This window comes from Macaca mulatta, chromosome 3, assembly GCF_049350105.2.
Source record: "Macaca mulatta isolate MMU2019108-1 chromosome 3, T2T-MMU8v2.0, whole genome shotgun sequence".
Classification (NCBI taxonomy): domain Eukaryota; kingdom Metazoa; phylum Chordata; class Mammalia; order Primates; family Cercopithecidae; genus Macaca; species Macaca mulatta.
The window spans coordinates 127,683,041-127,699,543 of NC_133408.1; the positions used below are offsets into that span (position 1 = coordinate 127,683,041).

Consider the following 16,503-nt stretch of genomic DNA (forward strand, 5'->3'; position numbering starts at 1 on the left):
TCAGTTGCTGTGCAGGATTCACATGCTGTTTTGGTTCTTTTTGATGGGAGCCTTGGATCACCACTGCTTCTAGTTGGCCATCTTGGCCCTGCCCTATAGTTTGATTTTGAAAAATCAAATTATATTCTCAGATTTGTTTGTAATGCTCTTCTCAGAGGTGACCTTTATTTTGTGTCTTTTGTTTGCATTGCATTGAAAGTGAGGATAAAATTGAGAAGAAGAGGTTTCTCTTTCTCTCCCTTTACCTGCCCTGACAAACTCAAGCTTTCTTCTCTGCAATGGGAACCTGCGTGGAAGCTTTTGTGTTTCCTTAGTCCTGAACTTCAGTCACTTTTAAAATGATGAAGTTGGGTACAGGTAAGGTTCTCAAGCTTCTGAAATTAGTTTTCCTTTCTTTAAAACTCTTTGTTTTATTGTGGAGAAGCACAGTGGGTTAATTCATATTTGAGATAATTCTTACAGAAAAAAGATGTCTTAGTTTGGATTCTCTCTGAATCAGATCCTGAAACAAGGATTTGGGGGCAAGTAGTTTATTTTTGAAGGGGTCCCTGGAAGCACCATGAAGGAGTAGGATTATGGGATGGAGACCTGTGAAAAGTCAAAAGAGAGTGCATTCAGGAGTGGTTACCACCGTGGGTACCTGGTACTCAATCCTGCTGGAGACCCTCTAAGAAACTGTAGTTGCTACAAGGGGTAAGGAAGCTGGGACATTTATTTACCATTTTCCATCTTTTACAGGTTGAAGTTTATGTCTGGAGAAATTAACTCCCCACTATTTCTGGCCTACCTGGATATGGGCAGCACATGCTCTTCAGGCAGAGGAAGTCCAGAGTCAAAGAGACACAAATGCTTGAGGTAGGAACTCATTGGTTTGTGAAGTGAACTGTCTGCCAAAGCAGTAGGCAACCAATGCTACAGGAGTGGGTCAGGGAATATGGGTGAGGCACCAACTGTCTGTGTCAGAAGACTGTTGTTTTCAGATATGAGGAAGTTAGACTTACACTCCCTAAACTTATACTCTGTTAGTGGCCATAAAAATAGATCGGTAATGCATTGTGCTTTTTGTGGATAATTCCTGTTCATCCACCAAATCTCCATTTAGAGCCAATCTGCCTGAACTTAATTTATCTTTGTAATTCTACACAGGCTGTTCTTGTATTGACCCTAATCATTGTCTCTTGGTAGTCTACCTAACTAGAAAGTATGCTGTATCCTGACTGCCCACCAGAGCTCCCAAATAAGCCGTATCAGAGTGCAAGGATAATTTAATTTCATCTTTAGCACCCCCTTTCACCCTCAAAGTGTTTGTTTCTTAGTAAGGGGTATATGTGTTGGGGAGTGGGTGTTTGAACACAGCAATAAACCTACACAGTGGCTCCCACTGATGTTCAGCCATGTTCTGAACATGTTATAATTACTGGTGGGCACAGCCTGTCAGAAGTCTGTTTGTACAAGGATTTAAGATCATCCTGGGAGATAATTATTATAAGGGGTGAGGAAGTTAGGGGTGACAGCTTGATCCAGTAATAAGTCTTAGTCATCAGAGGAGGGGGGCTATTCTGAGAATGGTGTGGTGTCTATGACTCAGATTTGTCTCCATTTCTGGCCTCCCTTTAGAGCATGTCTCAGTCTTTTAGAGAGTTGAGGGTAAAGTTATAAATGAATACTAAATGAGTTGTTTTGCTAAAACTGTTGGATACTGGAAGTACCAGTAAGATTACTTGAGATCTCTCTAACAGAATGTAGTACAATCTAAAGAGAAAGGGCTTATCTTCCAGTTTCAACAATGTCCTTGGAGAGGGCAAGAAAAGGGCAAGAGGAATTGGAAGCCACATGGTATCTGACAAGGCTTGTTCATTATCACAGGTGAGATGCACCCAGGGATTTACCAGAACTACTTGGGCAGTGCTTGATTGATGGCTGCATCCCAGGGAAAGCCATGAAATCTGGGTTAGCTGATTAATGCAACCTTATTTGTTCCCATAGGCTGATGAGAACTGGGCAAACTCAAGCTGCAGATGGAACATTCTGATAGATATGGACAAATCCTTTCATTTCTTTTCCACAATCAAGTTTAGGATAGACATATACTGCCTGGTCCATAGTAGGTACTTATACTAGATATCCATTGAATGAATTAACTTTTCTCATATTTGATACACATCAGGAGTGAGCAAGAATTGAACTGATCCCTGAAAAATTTCTAGTCCCCTTGAGGTAAGGGAACCATTACTTCTTTCTTATTTGCTATGCCTTACAGAAATAAAGTCATGTGTTTTTTGTTTTTGTTTTTAAAAAACATTAACAGATATCTAAGTGACTGTGTCAGCCAGGTATGGTCGCTTACTCCTGCAATCCAAGCACTTTGGGAGGCTGAGGAGAGAGGATTGCTTGAGTTCAGGAGTTTGTGACCAGCTTGGGCAATACAGGGAGACATCATTTTTACAAAAAAAATAAAATATTTGCCAGGTACGGTGGTGTGCACCTGTTGTCCCAGCTACTAGGGATGCTGAGGTGGGAGGATTGCTTGTGTGGGAGTTCGAGGCTGCAATGAGCCGTGATTGTGCCAATACACTCCAGCCTGGATGACAGAGTGAGACCCTGTCTCATAGATAAGTAAATAAATGACTTCATCATTGTGAAAACTTCAGAAAAATGAATTCACTGGTGGATTAGTTTAATTGATTACTCTCAGTTTGGCATCACTTGCTAACAGTGTGTCTTTGGACAAGTTACCTAACATCTCAGAACCTCAGATTCTTCTGTAAAATTGAGATAACATTACCTACCTGATAATTATATACATAAAGTGCTTGGTATAGCATATAGGACATGAAATAATTATAATAAGTAATTATAATGGTAACGACAATCATCGTTGTCATCTATTAGATAATCTATGGCGATGCTAAATAAGATCCACCTAGGGAACTGCCTCTACTTTGTTCTTTGTTTTTTAGTTGGTTTTCTGCCTAAGAATAAATATGTAATGTAACCTTCATAACAACTTTTTAATTAAGCCTTTGGTAGAGAGGCTTATAAAAAGTTTCTGGAAATTTAGATATATCGACTATGTCCAGTGGTTTTGTTTTATCTATTTTTGATCCCCTCAAAAAGTATCAACAGATTAGAGATTTCATTTCCTCTTATATCACCTGGGTTGGCTTTTCTGTATCAGCTTTTGCATGTTTGCATCTTTTGGCTAAACCAGTACTTAAAACTTGGGCCTATTGTGTACTTCTCCTGATATATCCTTTGTAGGCTGCTTGAAGCAATGTTTGCTGGAGCCGTGTGAAAGTGTATATTGTCTAGAAGACAGAACTATTTTTAGCTTGAAAGTAGAGCTGTGTTTTTCCTTCTTGGCAAATTCCTTTTCTTTTGATGAAAGCCAAAACTTGAAGGTAGTGGTGACAGATTAGGGCCCTAATTGCTGTGTTGTTGGAAATAAAGAGAGATGTTTATTGCTAATCAGGTAAATAACAGACTAAATTTCATCAGTGTAGTAAGATGAGCCCACTCAGTGGGCTGGTCTTGTAGAATACTTTTTCTAGTGAGCCTGGGAAAACTTGTGAAGTGGCAATAATAAAAACAGCATATGGTCTTTGCTGGAACTTTGTCATATATTAGCAATGTGCTGTGGGTGTGGTAATGAACATCAGGTGTATTTGGCTCAAGACTTCTAAACTTGGGGAAGTGGAATTTTGCTTTTATCCACATACTGGAATGTGTTTTTACATTTCTGGTATTAAAAAAAAAACTTAAGAACTACGTTATTTTTTTATTCCTTATTTGGAAGCTATACTGGTCAGCATAAGAAAATACTTAACTTAAGATCTTCAAAGGCATACTGTAGAGGTTTGGAAAGCATTTGGTTTGGCTTGAAGTGAGTTTGGCGAGTGAAGTGACAAGCACATAAGAAAGAACAACAGGTGAAAAAATGTGGAGTGTCTTTCATCTTTCAAAGGATTTTCTTGATGAATTGAAACAGCCATGAAAATAAGCACTGGTCTTCATGCCCAGTGGCCTAAAAGGACTTATAGTGGGCCAAATCAGAGTCAGGCAGGGGCCTAATGAAAATCAGGCAACAGGCCTAGGCCTAATTAAATATGTTCTGCCTCTCCCCACTTTTTATTCCTTTTGGGATTTGTGGCAGAGAGATATTTCTCTTCTTTGACTCAGATAGAGCTGGTAACGACTAGCAAAGGCAAACAGTGGCATTAGTAAGTACCTCAAGTAGAAGGGGGAAAATTTTTGTTGGCTAAATAAATTTTCTTCAGGCCTATTTCTTTTAAAAACTGCTTATAAAAATTAACTAATATATTTCTGGACTAAAGTAAATATCTCTTGAAGTGGTTGAATGGGAGAGACAAAAACTTTTTATTTTGTTCGGGAAAATATACTGCATTTCCTCGTAACTATGTTTTAGAACTGCTTTTAAAGATGTTGATTGAGCTTCAGCAGCTTCCCAAACTTGTTTAAAGGAGTCTTTGGGATCTATGAGTCGTAAATAATTTTCTGATTAAGATCACAAGAAAGATGTCTCCATAGAATTCTGCAAAACTCTAAAGCATATTTGAACAATGTGAATTTGACATAAGAGTAGAACATTTTCTCCAAGGTCCTAATTCATATTTTGTTCATACATGTTCAAACTATGGCAAAGTTTCCATACTTTCCCATAGTTTATAGAATGCGTACACAGAAGACCTGAGACTGCACCACATATTCCCAGGCCCTCAGTCGAGGACTTCTTTCTTGCCAGTACCCCCCATGAAGAATCTGTTGCTTAGTTTAGCATTTGAATACAACTAAAACTTCTGTGTAACTCAGGGAGATAACAAAGTTAATTTATTACAGCACATTTGTAAAGTCCTAGGAGTTGCCTGAATAATAATAATTGGTGAGTCTGTTTTGTGTTTTTCCAGCCTTTTGCTTAGGGATTGACTTTCAAAGTAAATGACGATGCCAGATTTGAAAGAATTTTAGAGGCATGTGTTTTGGGAGCAGCATGGATGAGAATTAGAGTGAATCTGCAGACTGCAGGACATTACAAGTATATATTGAGCACAAGAAATATAAAAGGTCAGAAAGACAGTCAAATCCTGTGACATATTCCTTTTTTAAAAGAGAAATATAAATACACGACTTAGCCACTGTCAAAGGGTAGTCACAAACAACAACAAACCATACATTTTCAAAAGAAGTCCATTCCCCTGTTTTCCTTTTGAAATGCTTAATGTAAAGCTGCACCAAAAAATTTCTGTGGATTAAGGATTCTGGAATAAGCAAGAGGCAGGAACAAAGTCCACGTGCTCTGTCTTTACTGGCTTTAGTTGTTTTGGTTTCAAGCTAAGCAGCAAAATGTTCCTGCCAAGTAAATATGCATGTGCATGGGATGTTTTCTTTGTTTCACTCAGGCGTTTGAAGAAATTTCCTGGTTTGTATCAGTCATACATCATTTTAGTGTAAGAAAAAACACCCCTTGGAACAATTAAGAACTTGCAACTTATCATTAGAATGAGTAATAAGCTCCAAAGTCTATTTAGAATTGGTTTTTAGAAATTAATTACTGAGGTAAGTCACAAAATGCTTCGCTGTTTTCTAACAATTAAAAACTACAGTTCCACAATTCATCAGTGAGAAACTTGTTAGGGCAATATATTTATCATTTATCACTTTAGAAAGGGGTCTACAACTTTTTCTATAAAGAGCCAGATAGTAAATATTTTAGACTGTGAGCCTTTGTAGCGTGCAAGCAGCCAGAGACAATAAGTAAATGAATGAGTGTGTCTATGTTCCAATAAAACATTATGTATTACATGCATTATGTATTACATTTCATAGAATTTTAACATGTCTTAATATCTCATTCTTCCTTTGATTGTTTTTTTGAAACCATGTAAAAATGCAAAAATCATGTTTAGCTTTGAGTTGCAAGCCAGATTTGGTGCAAGTTATAGTTTTCTGACTCTGTTTTAGAATATAAGGCGATTATTATTTTTACTAAGATGCCTGAGTGTTATTTTAAAGAGCAATGCATTTTTTTTCCAACTCAAAATTATTTTATAATTCTGGTCCAATGATTCCTATTTTTCAAATGCATTGTTTGGGCTGTTGGAAGACTGCAGGATGTGGGCTAGCTGAGTGGCATGAGGTTGGACAAATTAAACTCTGACTGTGTTCCTCTCATTATGTTTTAATTCTGTTCATCAGTAAAAGAAACTCGTGCCATTGCCTCACTTGTTGCAATGAATAAATTGGTATAATTTTACAATGGAACAACTGCGTGGATTCTTTTGCTGCCCGAAGACCAGAGGGTTGGGCTCCTCTTCATAAAAGTTTCCATGACAATCTGGCCTGAGAGAATGACAGGTTTGCCATCATGGGGAATTTCTCATTAAGGAAGCTTTTCTTTTACTAGGAAGCTTTATGGAGGCTTAATAGTGGGTCAAACAGAAAGGACCAAATGGGACCTTTTCATAGACCATACCTTATACCCACCATGGCCTGAAAGAGAGCTTGTTTCCTCCTGTGTGTGGCGATGGGATGATGTTCAGAAGCTGAGAGGTTAGGGAGGACCACCATGCTACCCTGGGGTCCTTGCTTCCTTGGGTAACTAAGAAACCCAGACACAGGCATGTGTTATTAATACATGGGCTAAGCCAAGAATTGTAGGTCCCTAGCTTTGCTTATTGAAAGGCAGTGTGTGAAGTCATCAAGAAAGTGGGCTCTGAGCACAACTAACTGAGTCTTTAGCTGGTTCCGCTATTTACTAACTGTGTGACCTTCACTTCTCTGTGCCTCAGTTTCCTCATCTGTAGAAGGGGTATGATCATAACGATTTTTCTTTCATAGGGTTGTTGTGGGGACAAAGTACTTTAATATATGTAATGCATCTTAGAAAAGCACCTGGCACATGGCAGTGATAAATGATAGCTATTGGGATAATTTTTCTTCTTTTTGGCCTTGAAAGTAACGCTTGAAAACTCTTATTTAAAAGAAGATTTTCTTTCAGGTATAATCACTATGATGATATCCTTTGATCTCTTCTTTCTCATCCATATCACTGCTTTATTCTACTGATGTATATCTTCCAGTCACCTCAGCCACCCTGTCCTAATATTCATTTTGGATTCTGACCATTGTAGTGGGCACTCACTACATTTTGTTATACACTCAGCAATCTCCTGGACCTAAATCGAGAAACACTTGGGTCGTATATAAAAGGGAATCCCTGTTCATTAGGTGTAACCTAATATGTTGTCATATAGCTATGGTATAACACATCCTGGATTTGGTTACAAATGTATAGGTAATTCAAGGCAGATTTGTAGTAAGCTGCTCACCCACCTGCCCAGAGCTGAGAAGCTGAAAAGATAGAGCCCAGTGGGGAAAACTAGTAGTGTTCTGAGCATAGGCTTTATGGCTCATCATGCTTTAATAGGGCTTTCCAGGGGCGTAGTGGAATGTTCTGAGGACCTTCAATAAATACGTTTGTGCTTGACTATGTATGTTGGATTTGTTTCCCTTTCCTGCCAACTGGTTTCTGGCTGGAGAGAGAAAAAGCCTTAAATGTTGCTGCACACTATTTTAAATCCGACTTAAGCTGTTTTTTCCTCTTGGGCCTGTTCTGCCTGTGCTCTCTAGAACAGGGCAGGGGTGTGAACAGCTGTTGAGGGAAGCTTTTGTTTTTGTTAATTACTAATCTGGATTCGTCTACTCCTATTTTCTTGGAATGAAAGTGAGATGCTATTTTTTGTCTACTCACTGTAGGATTTTTTTTTTTCTGAGAGGATATATTATATAAGTTATGGACAAAAGCAATTCTAAAACAGTTTAATATGCTTGAGTAAAGTAAGGCCACGTTGAGGAAGACCACCTGCAGATAAAGGGGCATTGCATAATACTTATGTGAAGTCTTTGGGTTTTGTTCTTTGGGGTAACTATAAAACCCAGTTCTCAGCCCTGTAAGAAACCATGTATGCATGAAATGCCTGCTAATTCTTTAAAACAAAACAAAACACACACAGGTCTAATATTTAATCTCATAATTCTTCACTTCTTAGGTATCCTATCCTATAAGACATCCATATGAGGCACCCTCTTTGACTTCAAAAGGTATTTTGTGTAGGCAAGAAACACTCAGAGCATAAAGAAGAATGAGACTTTGCTACAGATATATTTTTATTTGATTGAAACAATTCATCTGAACTACACTTGCTGTGTATTAATCACTTATGCTTTGGACTTATGTAGAGTATACATTTCTTTAGTGATGCATTGTTATCCAGCGTGCGAGATTCCTATTGTGTGCAAAGGGCAAAACTAAGCCACATGCTTAGGCAACAAGGCATGCAAATGCCTGATTCTGTCATTCAGTCCAAAGGTGAAGTACTTCTATCTCTGCAGTTTGTTTTACTGTAGATTTTCTGGTGTATAACTAGTAATGCCCATCATAAATCTATGTTTATTTTTTTAAGTGAAAAATAAAAAAGAAAACTAGCATTTTTAGTCCTTTATGGATGCCAGGCATTGAATATACATAACTTTATTTATTCCTCACATTGGGCCTTGAGCATAGGTATTATTCCCATATTATAGAGTGAAAACTGAGGTTGGGAATAAAATAGTGTATTAGTTCATTCTCATGCTGCTAATAAAGACACACCCAAGACTGGGTAATTTAAAAAGAAAAAGAGGTTTAATGGACTCAGTTTCACATGGCTGGGGAGGCCTCACAATCATGATGGAAGGTAAAGGAGGAACAAAGCCACATCTTACATGGTGGTAGGCAAGAGAGCTTGTGTAGGGTAACTCCCGTTTATAAAACCATCAGATCTCATGAGACTTACTCACTCTCATGAGAACAGCACAGGAAAAACCTGCCCCCATGAGGTTACCTCCCACCTGGTCCCTCCCACAACATGTGGGAATTATGGGGGCTACAATTCAAGACAAGATTTGGGTGGGGACACAACCAAACCATATTAAACAGCTTGCCTAAAGGCCACGCAGCTGGTAGGCTGCAGAGAGACAGGGTTCGTAACAAGGTCTGTCTCTTTTCACTAACCCAAATCACCTCGCTTCAAGCAGAGATGGTCTTTGTTGACCATCTAGCAGAAAATGCTCACTTGGGAAAGAGAAAAGTGTTTTCTAAGTGAATTTAACTGTTTTTTGGTTATAGAAACAGGTAGAAAAAGTATGCTACATTTCAGATTTTAAAAAAGCAAGAATTTGAAGTTTAAATTACTGAGAAATAGGCACAATTACTTGATTAAACTGTGTATATAAGTCTACAGCCAGAGAATTAAACATTTAAAATGATTGCCCCACATAACTAATCAAATCCACAATCTGTGTCAAAGTAAGGTATAATTTAATAAGCACAATGTGACTGAAAAATGAATAGCTAACTGTTTGGTTGCTAATATTAGTGTAATAATTAAAGTTTAAAGTGTATTGCCAGTGATGGAATAAGAACTCAGGTTTTTGCAAATGCTTAAGAGCAACCTCAAGTTACTGCTTCAAAGCAGAGACAAAATAGTCTTCATTTTTTTGCCAGAATCTCCTTTCAGCTCAGATGACCAAATCTACAAAGGAGAAAATGGGGAGATTTTGCTGTTCTAAAAAGACTTCCTGATATCCTTGTGAGGAAAGTTGTAAAAGACATATAAATTCTTCTAAAATAGGTTATCTGTGGGCTATCTTAATATTGCACAAAAGTCATTTTTCTTAGTCTTGGCTTCTGTTTTTGTCTACAAATGGTAACACCTTTATATAGGTTTTTGAAAGAGTCAAATGGTACATAACGTGCTTCAGAAAGGTTAAAGTGTTATTCATGTATGATATGATTTCAATCTATGTCCCCACCAAATCTCATGTTGACACATAATCCCCATTGTTGCAGATGGGGCATGTGGGAGGTGATTGGTCATGGGGTGGTCCTTCATGAATGGTTTAGCACCATCTCCTGGTGCTGTCCTCATGATAGTGATTGAGTTCTCATGAGATCTTGTTGTTTAAAAGTGTGCAGCACCTCCCCTTTGGCTGTCTCTCTTGCTCTTGCTTGGGCCATGTAAAATGTGCCTGCTTCCTCTTTACTTTCCACAATGATTGTATTTTCCTGAGGTCTCCTCAGAAGCAAAAGGTGCTATGCTTCCTTTATAGCCTGCAGAACTGTGAGCCAATTACACCTCTTTTCTTTATAAATTACCTAGTCTCAGATATTTCTTTATACCAGTGTGAGAACAAACTAATACAATATTGAATGTTAAGTACATGCAGACAGTATTTTCCAGTATACTTTCCCCTTATAATTCAGTCTGCCCCTAACCTCCCACCTTTCTTTTGTTATTGCCCTAGGGAAAAACAGGAAGAATGCTACCTACCAGAGGGGAAGGATAAAGAAGGGAGATAGGTCTTGTCAATCAAAAGGGAGAAGTTGAAAAAACTTCAAATTTTAGGTGGCAAAGGGGAAGGAGAAAAAGGGAGGAAGGAAAGAAGAGAGAGAGGGAGGGAGAAGGGCAAGAACTCAGGACTAGTGTATTGACTCCATGCATTGTGATGAAACTTCCCATAGGGTAAGTAGAAACATCCAGAAAGATTTTAGGAGAACTTGGAATTCCCCTCTCTTCTGAAATGGACAATGAAAGCCTATAAGACCACATGACTCTACACTAAATGGAAACACTAGAGCAGTTTTTGAGGGAAGAATCTTTGTAGATGGTTCTAAGATAACATTTCTAGTTGCCCAGGGCCTGTGCAAAGCATGCATGGAATCTAGAAATCTTTCTGAACAAAAGGGAGGAGTTTCAAACATTTCAGAGAACTGGTGAACTAGAATAGGACCAATAACACTCTAACACCCATTAGATGAACATCAGAAAGTCAGATAATACCAACTGTTGGTGAGGATGTTGGGAAGCTCTCTTGCACTGTTAGTGGAAGTCTGAGCTAGAACAGCAATTGTGGGGAGTAATCTGGCAGTCCTTAGAGAAATCAGGTCATATACATGGACACCCCATATTCCCACTGCTGGGGGTACAACCTAGAGCCACTCTGACACAAGACTATAAGAAACATGTATTAGTTTATTTATTGGTGCTCTATTTGGGAAGGCAGAAAGTTGGAAGAAATTAAGTGTCCATCACTGGTAGAAAGGATTAGTTAATTGTGGGACACACACACACACACACACACACACACACACACACACACACACATACTGTCTCTGTATCTATCTCTCTCCTCTCTCTCTACCTGTCGATCGAACAATATATATCTCCAAAATCTAGCTATGTTGCTTTATGTACATCTAGATAATTAATTCAGAATGGTACATAAGTATATATACATATATATAAAATAAATGTTTCATCTTGCAGGCATTTGAAATGAAAGAAATCTATGAATGGTACATAGATTTCTATATATCTACATAGTATATATATAATAGATATAAATATATATAAAATCTTTATACCATTCAGAATTAATTATCTAGATGTGCCTAAAGTGACATGGATAGATCTTCCTTAGTCCACTGATTCAAATCTCAATCACTTATGGAAAACCCTCACAGACATATCTAGAAATAATGCTTTACTACCTGTCTGAATATCCCTTAATCCAGTCAAGCTGACACCTAAAATGAACAATCACTATACCTAAATACACTTATGTTTGTAAACATTAGAGTGGATGCCTGGTAGCGGTTAAGGGGAGGGGAGATGTGAGCAGGGGGAGGGGAGATGTGAGTGGGCAGTGGGAGTTAGGATGAGAAGAGGGGAAAGCAATAAAATAATAAAACATGGTATATCTTATGAAATTGGATGATAATGTACCATGAGCTAAGAGATATAATCCACTCAACTCTGAACCTTAGGTTAAAGAAAAGAGAAAGCAATGGTTTGTATATCTGAATCATGGTGAATGCATAGGTGTTGTATTGCGATGACTATCTTCAGGAGAGCCTCTACCTTATAAGGGTGACCCTTCAGGAGTGACAGTAAGCTACTAATCCTCATGACATAGACAGATTTCAGGACCAGGATGGAATTTAGTAAATTGCTTGTTATTTAGTTCTCCAATGCCCTGAAAGATAAAACATTTACCCCTTGAGATTAACTTTTCACCGGCTGATCAAATTCAATGTACTGTTTATGTTCTCCGTAACAGAAATTTTAAAGTACATAAATTTTTAAGCAAGAGTCTGATATGCAAAAAGATATATTACTTTGATCTGAAGTAATTTGAAGTTCAACTGGGTGAAATATTGCTACTATTTAACCTACTTATTTATAAAATATGAATCCTGTTAATCAAATTGATAGTGTGAAGTTGGAACTCTCTCTGATGACTAGAGATGGAAGACAAATGTTCTTAAAATACTACTCTCCACGGTCTTCATTATTCACCAGCTGCTTGTTGACCAGCTACTTTACCTTTCTAAACTGGGTTTCCTCGTCTATGAAATGATTGGGTTAGGTTATCACTCCCTTCAAGCTCTAAAAATGATATGATTTTGCAGTAACAAAACCAAAAAGGGTGAGCATGTTCCAGTAAATAGAAAGTCCTCTCTGCTCTACAGTCTATCAACATTGTCTCAGAGCCAGGAGAGAAGTTGACTAGCACTGACTTCAAAGATATGGGTGAAACAAATTCTATTTCCATGCTGTTATATTTGAGTAATCTAGTGCTTGTCAGAATTAGGCATTTTTAAAAATTCCAGTGTACAAAAATATCTACTTCTAATTATTTTTAAGGATAGAATTTGAGCAATGGATCTGATGCTGTTACCTCAGTATTATCCCATCATTAGAGTCAATGATTCTGGGTAGCATTAGAAGTAAAATTAGTAGCACAAGTTTCTTTGGGTGCTTCCAGTACAAAAGTATCTTGGATGGTGTGCAAGATGGCCCTGTAATATAATGATAATAGCTAATAATTTACAACACTGGTACAGACACTGTGCTAGATGCTTTCCAAATATTAACTTGATTCATTTTCACAACCACCTCATGAAATAGGTATTATGATTATCCCCTTTTACAGAGGAGATAAATGAGGAATGGAGATGTTAGGCAACTTGCTTAAAGTTACATTGCCAGAAACTGGGAGAGATGGGATTTGAATCCACGCTTTTTAACTCAAGAGTCCTTGCTTTTGACCACTAGGCCTATTATCTCTCTAATATGTGGTGAAGCTCAATTTTATATCAAAATTTTAATACTATACTACATATTTTTCTGGACTGTATGTTTTGAATAATGTTCTCATTACTCCACTCATAGCCGATTCTTGGAGGAAGATAATCAGAAAAGAACCTACTGATTTTTCCCCTTATTCTGGTTCTTCCTTCAACCCTGCCTCTTATAGTAATAGTGGAATCTAATATTTATTTGGCTTGTATTCTGTACCAGGCTTAGTGTTTTATGTTTGTTAGCTTGTTCATTCCTTATGACCCACGTGAGATGGGCATGATGATCGGCCCATCCTGCTGATGAGGAGGCCGAGGCTTACAGAGGTTCTGCATTTTGCTCATGGTCATATATGTCTAGTATATGTCTAGTATACCCAAAGGAGCAGCATCTGGCACCAGAGCCTGCTTCTCCCTTGCAGGATTGCTTCTAAGATGCTTTACATCTCCATCCCTAAAGCAAGAGGGTTGTTAAGATGTCTTCTTATGTAATGTCTAGTTCTAATTCTTTATGAGTCTATTATTCATATGAGTCATGGCTCTCCACTTAATACTGGCTAAAGTAGAATTACAAACCAGGCTCAAAATTTGGTGCCTTTGTCTCTTGGTAGCTTTGGCAAATCCAAAATCTTGAGCATGTTAAGGAACAAAACAAAATAATACATAGGAAACTTGATTTTTATTAATTTTTCTGGAAACTATTTTAAATCAAGCATTGCTATTATTTATATTATGCAGGCTTTAATTTCATTAATAAAGTATTTTCTAAGTAAAATTTTCTTTTAAAAAGACACTGTTTTATGTTAGGGGAGGTTTTGTAGGGTTAAACCAGATGAAGTTTTGCTGGTATTCAAATTAAAAAAAAAAAAATTCTAAAAATTGACCCTGAATTTCTAAAGCCCTTAAAGCAAACTTTCTTAGTGTAAAGTATCAGGAGAGAGACTGAGGTAGAAGAAAAGGCATGACTAATTGTTGGGAAACATTTCTTCACCCTTGAAAAGAAGCAGAAGAGTGGGAGAGGAAGTAGGGCGATGTGACCCAGATGTATTGTTTATGTTTCCTTATCATGAGTCTTCTTGCTAAAAGTGAAGTGTTGGTAAAGTGGTTTTAGTCTGCCAGAGAGATTCCTGGCCTTGGTCCAAACTTAACTGAAATATTATCAGAAATACATTCTTTACTATGTATAGCACTGGCAAGTTCTTCTAATGAGATCCACACATTGTAGCCAATTAGGCAGGATAATCCTGTGCTCCCTTGGGCGGGGAGGAACATGCCCTTTCACTATCTGTCATGCAGGGGTTATCCACCAAATGTGACTTTGTGTGGCATGTCCAGAAGACTGATGCCAAAGTTTTATTTTGTGAGACAGAAAGAAGTACCATTATGTGTTGGTGAGCCTCAAAAAGACCATCTAGCTTTTGAACTCTTATTTGGGGAACAAAGAAAGAGATTTAAATCTCATTTATTCTGGTGCAAAACTATAATATATTTAAAATTATGTATCTAAATTATTTAAAATAACTGAGTGTTCAGCATGGCTACAGAAAAACCTTGATGGAATATGCCTCTGGAAGGAGGCTGCACAGGCAATTTTAGGAAAGATGAGACAATGGACGATTAATAGGACAAAAAGAAAACTTGATGGAAGTGTCTGTGTAGAGGAGGTAACAAGCTGATAACAAGTTCACAATGGGCACAAATTCATAGAATGTCTTGAATCGATGTGGTGAAATACTCAGAGTCCTAGGTATACTTTAAAATGTCAGGTGTGTGATGTCTTTTATTTATATAGTGCTTATTTCTAAGCAACCTTAAGAGTTTATTAAGAATTAAGATTAGTCTTTACAAAAGTCAAATTGATTAGGAAAGCAATACTTCTGTTTAGAAGTGAGAAAGCTGGTACATGGAGTGTTTGCATAATTTCTCAAAATCACATTCTTAGAATATGCTAAAATAGGAAGAAAGAAACTGTTTTCTTCTACTTTCTCTTTTCTCACTATTCTCAATACTTCACTTTTGACCCCAGATGTGTGGCTTTTTCCCACACCAAGCAATTTTCCAACAGCAGCTGGTTGTCCTACAGTTCAATTTAATTCTATCACTAACTGAAGTTAGCACACATCTCACAGATTAAGGGCTCAGTCTCACAAGACTGCCCCCCACTTCAGACGTCAACTGAAAGTCTAGGTTGTTAACCTGTGCTTCTATTGAAAGTCTCACAACTCCCTCCTTGGGTTCAATCATTTGCTAGAGTGGCTCACAGAACTCAGGAAAGTGTTTTACTTACTATCTCTAATTTATTATAAAAGGCTACAATTCAGGAACAGCCCGATGGGAGAGATGCATAGAGCAACATATGGAGGAAGAGGCACAAAGTTTCCATGCCCTCCCCAGGCTTGCCACTCTCCATGTGTTCAGCCAGCTGCAAACTCTCCCTTTTTTTTATGGAGGCTTCATTATGTAGGCCAATGATTAAATCATTGGCCATTAGTGATAAATTTATCTTGCAGACCCTGAGGCAGAACTGAAAATTCCAATTCTCTAATCACAAGGTTGGTTCCTCTGGTAACCAGCTCCCATCCTGAGGCTATCCCAAAGTCCCAACCACTAGTCTTCTCATTAGCATACCAAACGATACTTTTGACATAAGAGATTCCAAGGGTTTTAGGAACTATGTGCCAAGAAACTGGAAGAAGATTTATATATCTATATAGATAGATAGATAGATAGATAGATAGATAGATAGATAGATAGATATATCTATACACACACACACACACACACACACATATAGATATATATACACACCACAATTTCACAGACTATAATCCAGGACTTCTTCAGCTTACTGATTAAGAAGGTGATGTTTCTCGTCTTTACCACATTCCAGCTGCACACTTCTTTTTGGCTGGAATCATAAAACTTTGTGTTCTGAAAGGATATCATCTTGTTGAGCCTTAATACAGTCGGGCTCTGCGTCCCCACCCAAATCCCACCTTGAATTGTAATCCCCATAATTGCCATATATCAAGGGAGAGACCAGGTGGAGGTAATTGGATCATGGGGACAGTTTCCCCATACCGTACTTATGATAATGAGTGAGTCTCATGAGAGCTGATGGTTTCATACGTGTCTGGCATTTCCCCTGCTTGCACTCACTCCATCCTGCTGCCTGTGAAGAAGGTGCCTGCTTTTCTTTTGCTTTCCACCATGATTCTAAGGTTCCTGAGTCCTCCCTAGTCATGCAGAACTGTGACTCAATTAAACCTCTTTCCTTTATAAATTACCCAGTCTCTGGCATTTCT

General features: G+C 37.9%; 1 long non-coding RNA gene across 1 annotated transcript in view; it reads left to right on the top strand.

Annotated features, from left to right (window-relative positions):
• LOC106997543 (uncharacterized) overlaps window positions 1–16,503 on the top strand; it is a 74,614-nt gene that overhangs the window by 21,744 nt on the left and 36,367 nt on the right. The window contains exon 2 of the long non-coding RNA XR_013415460.1: window positions 739–855. This is a non-coding gene — a long non-coding RNA (uncharacterized LOC106997543). The remainder of the gene's footprint in view (window positions 1–738; window positions 856–16,503) is intronic.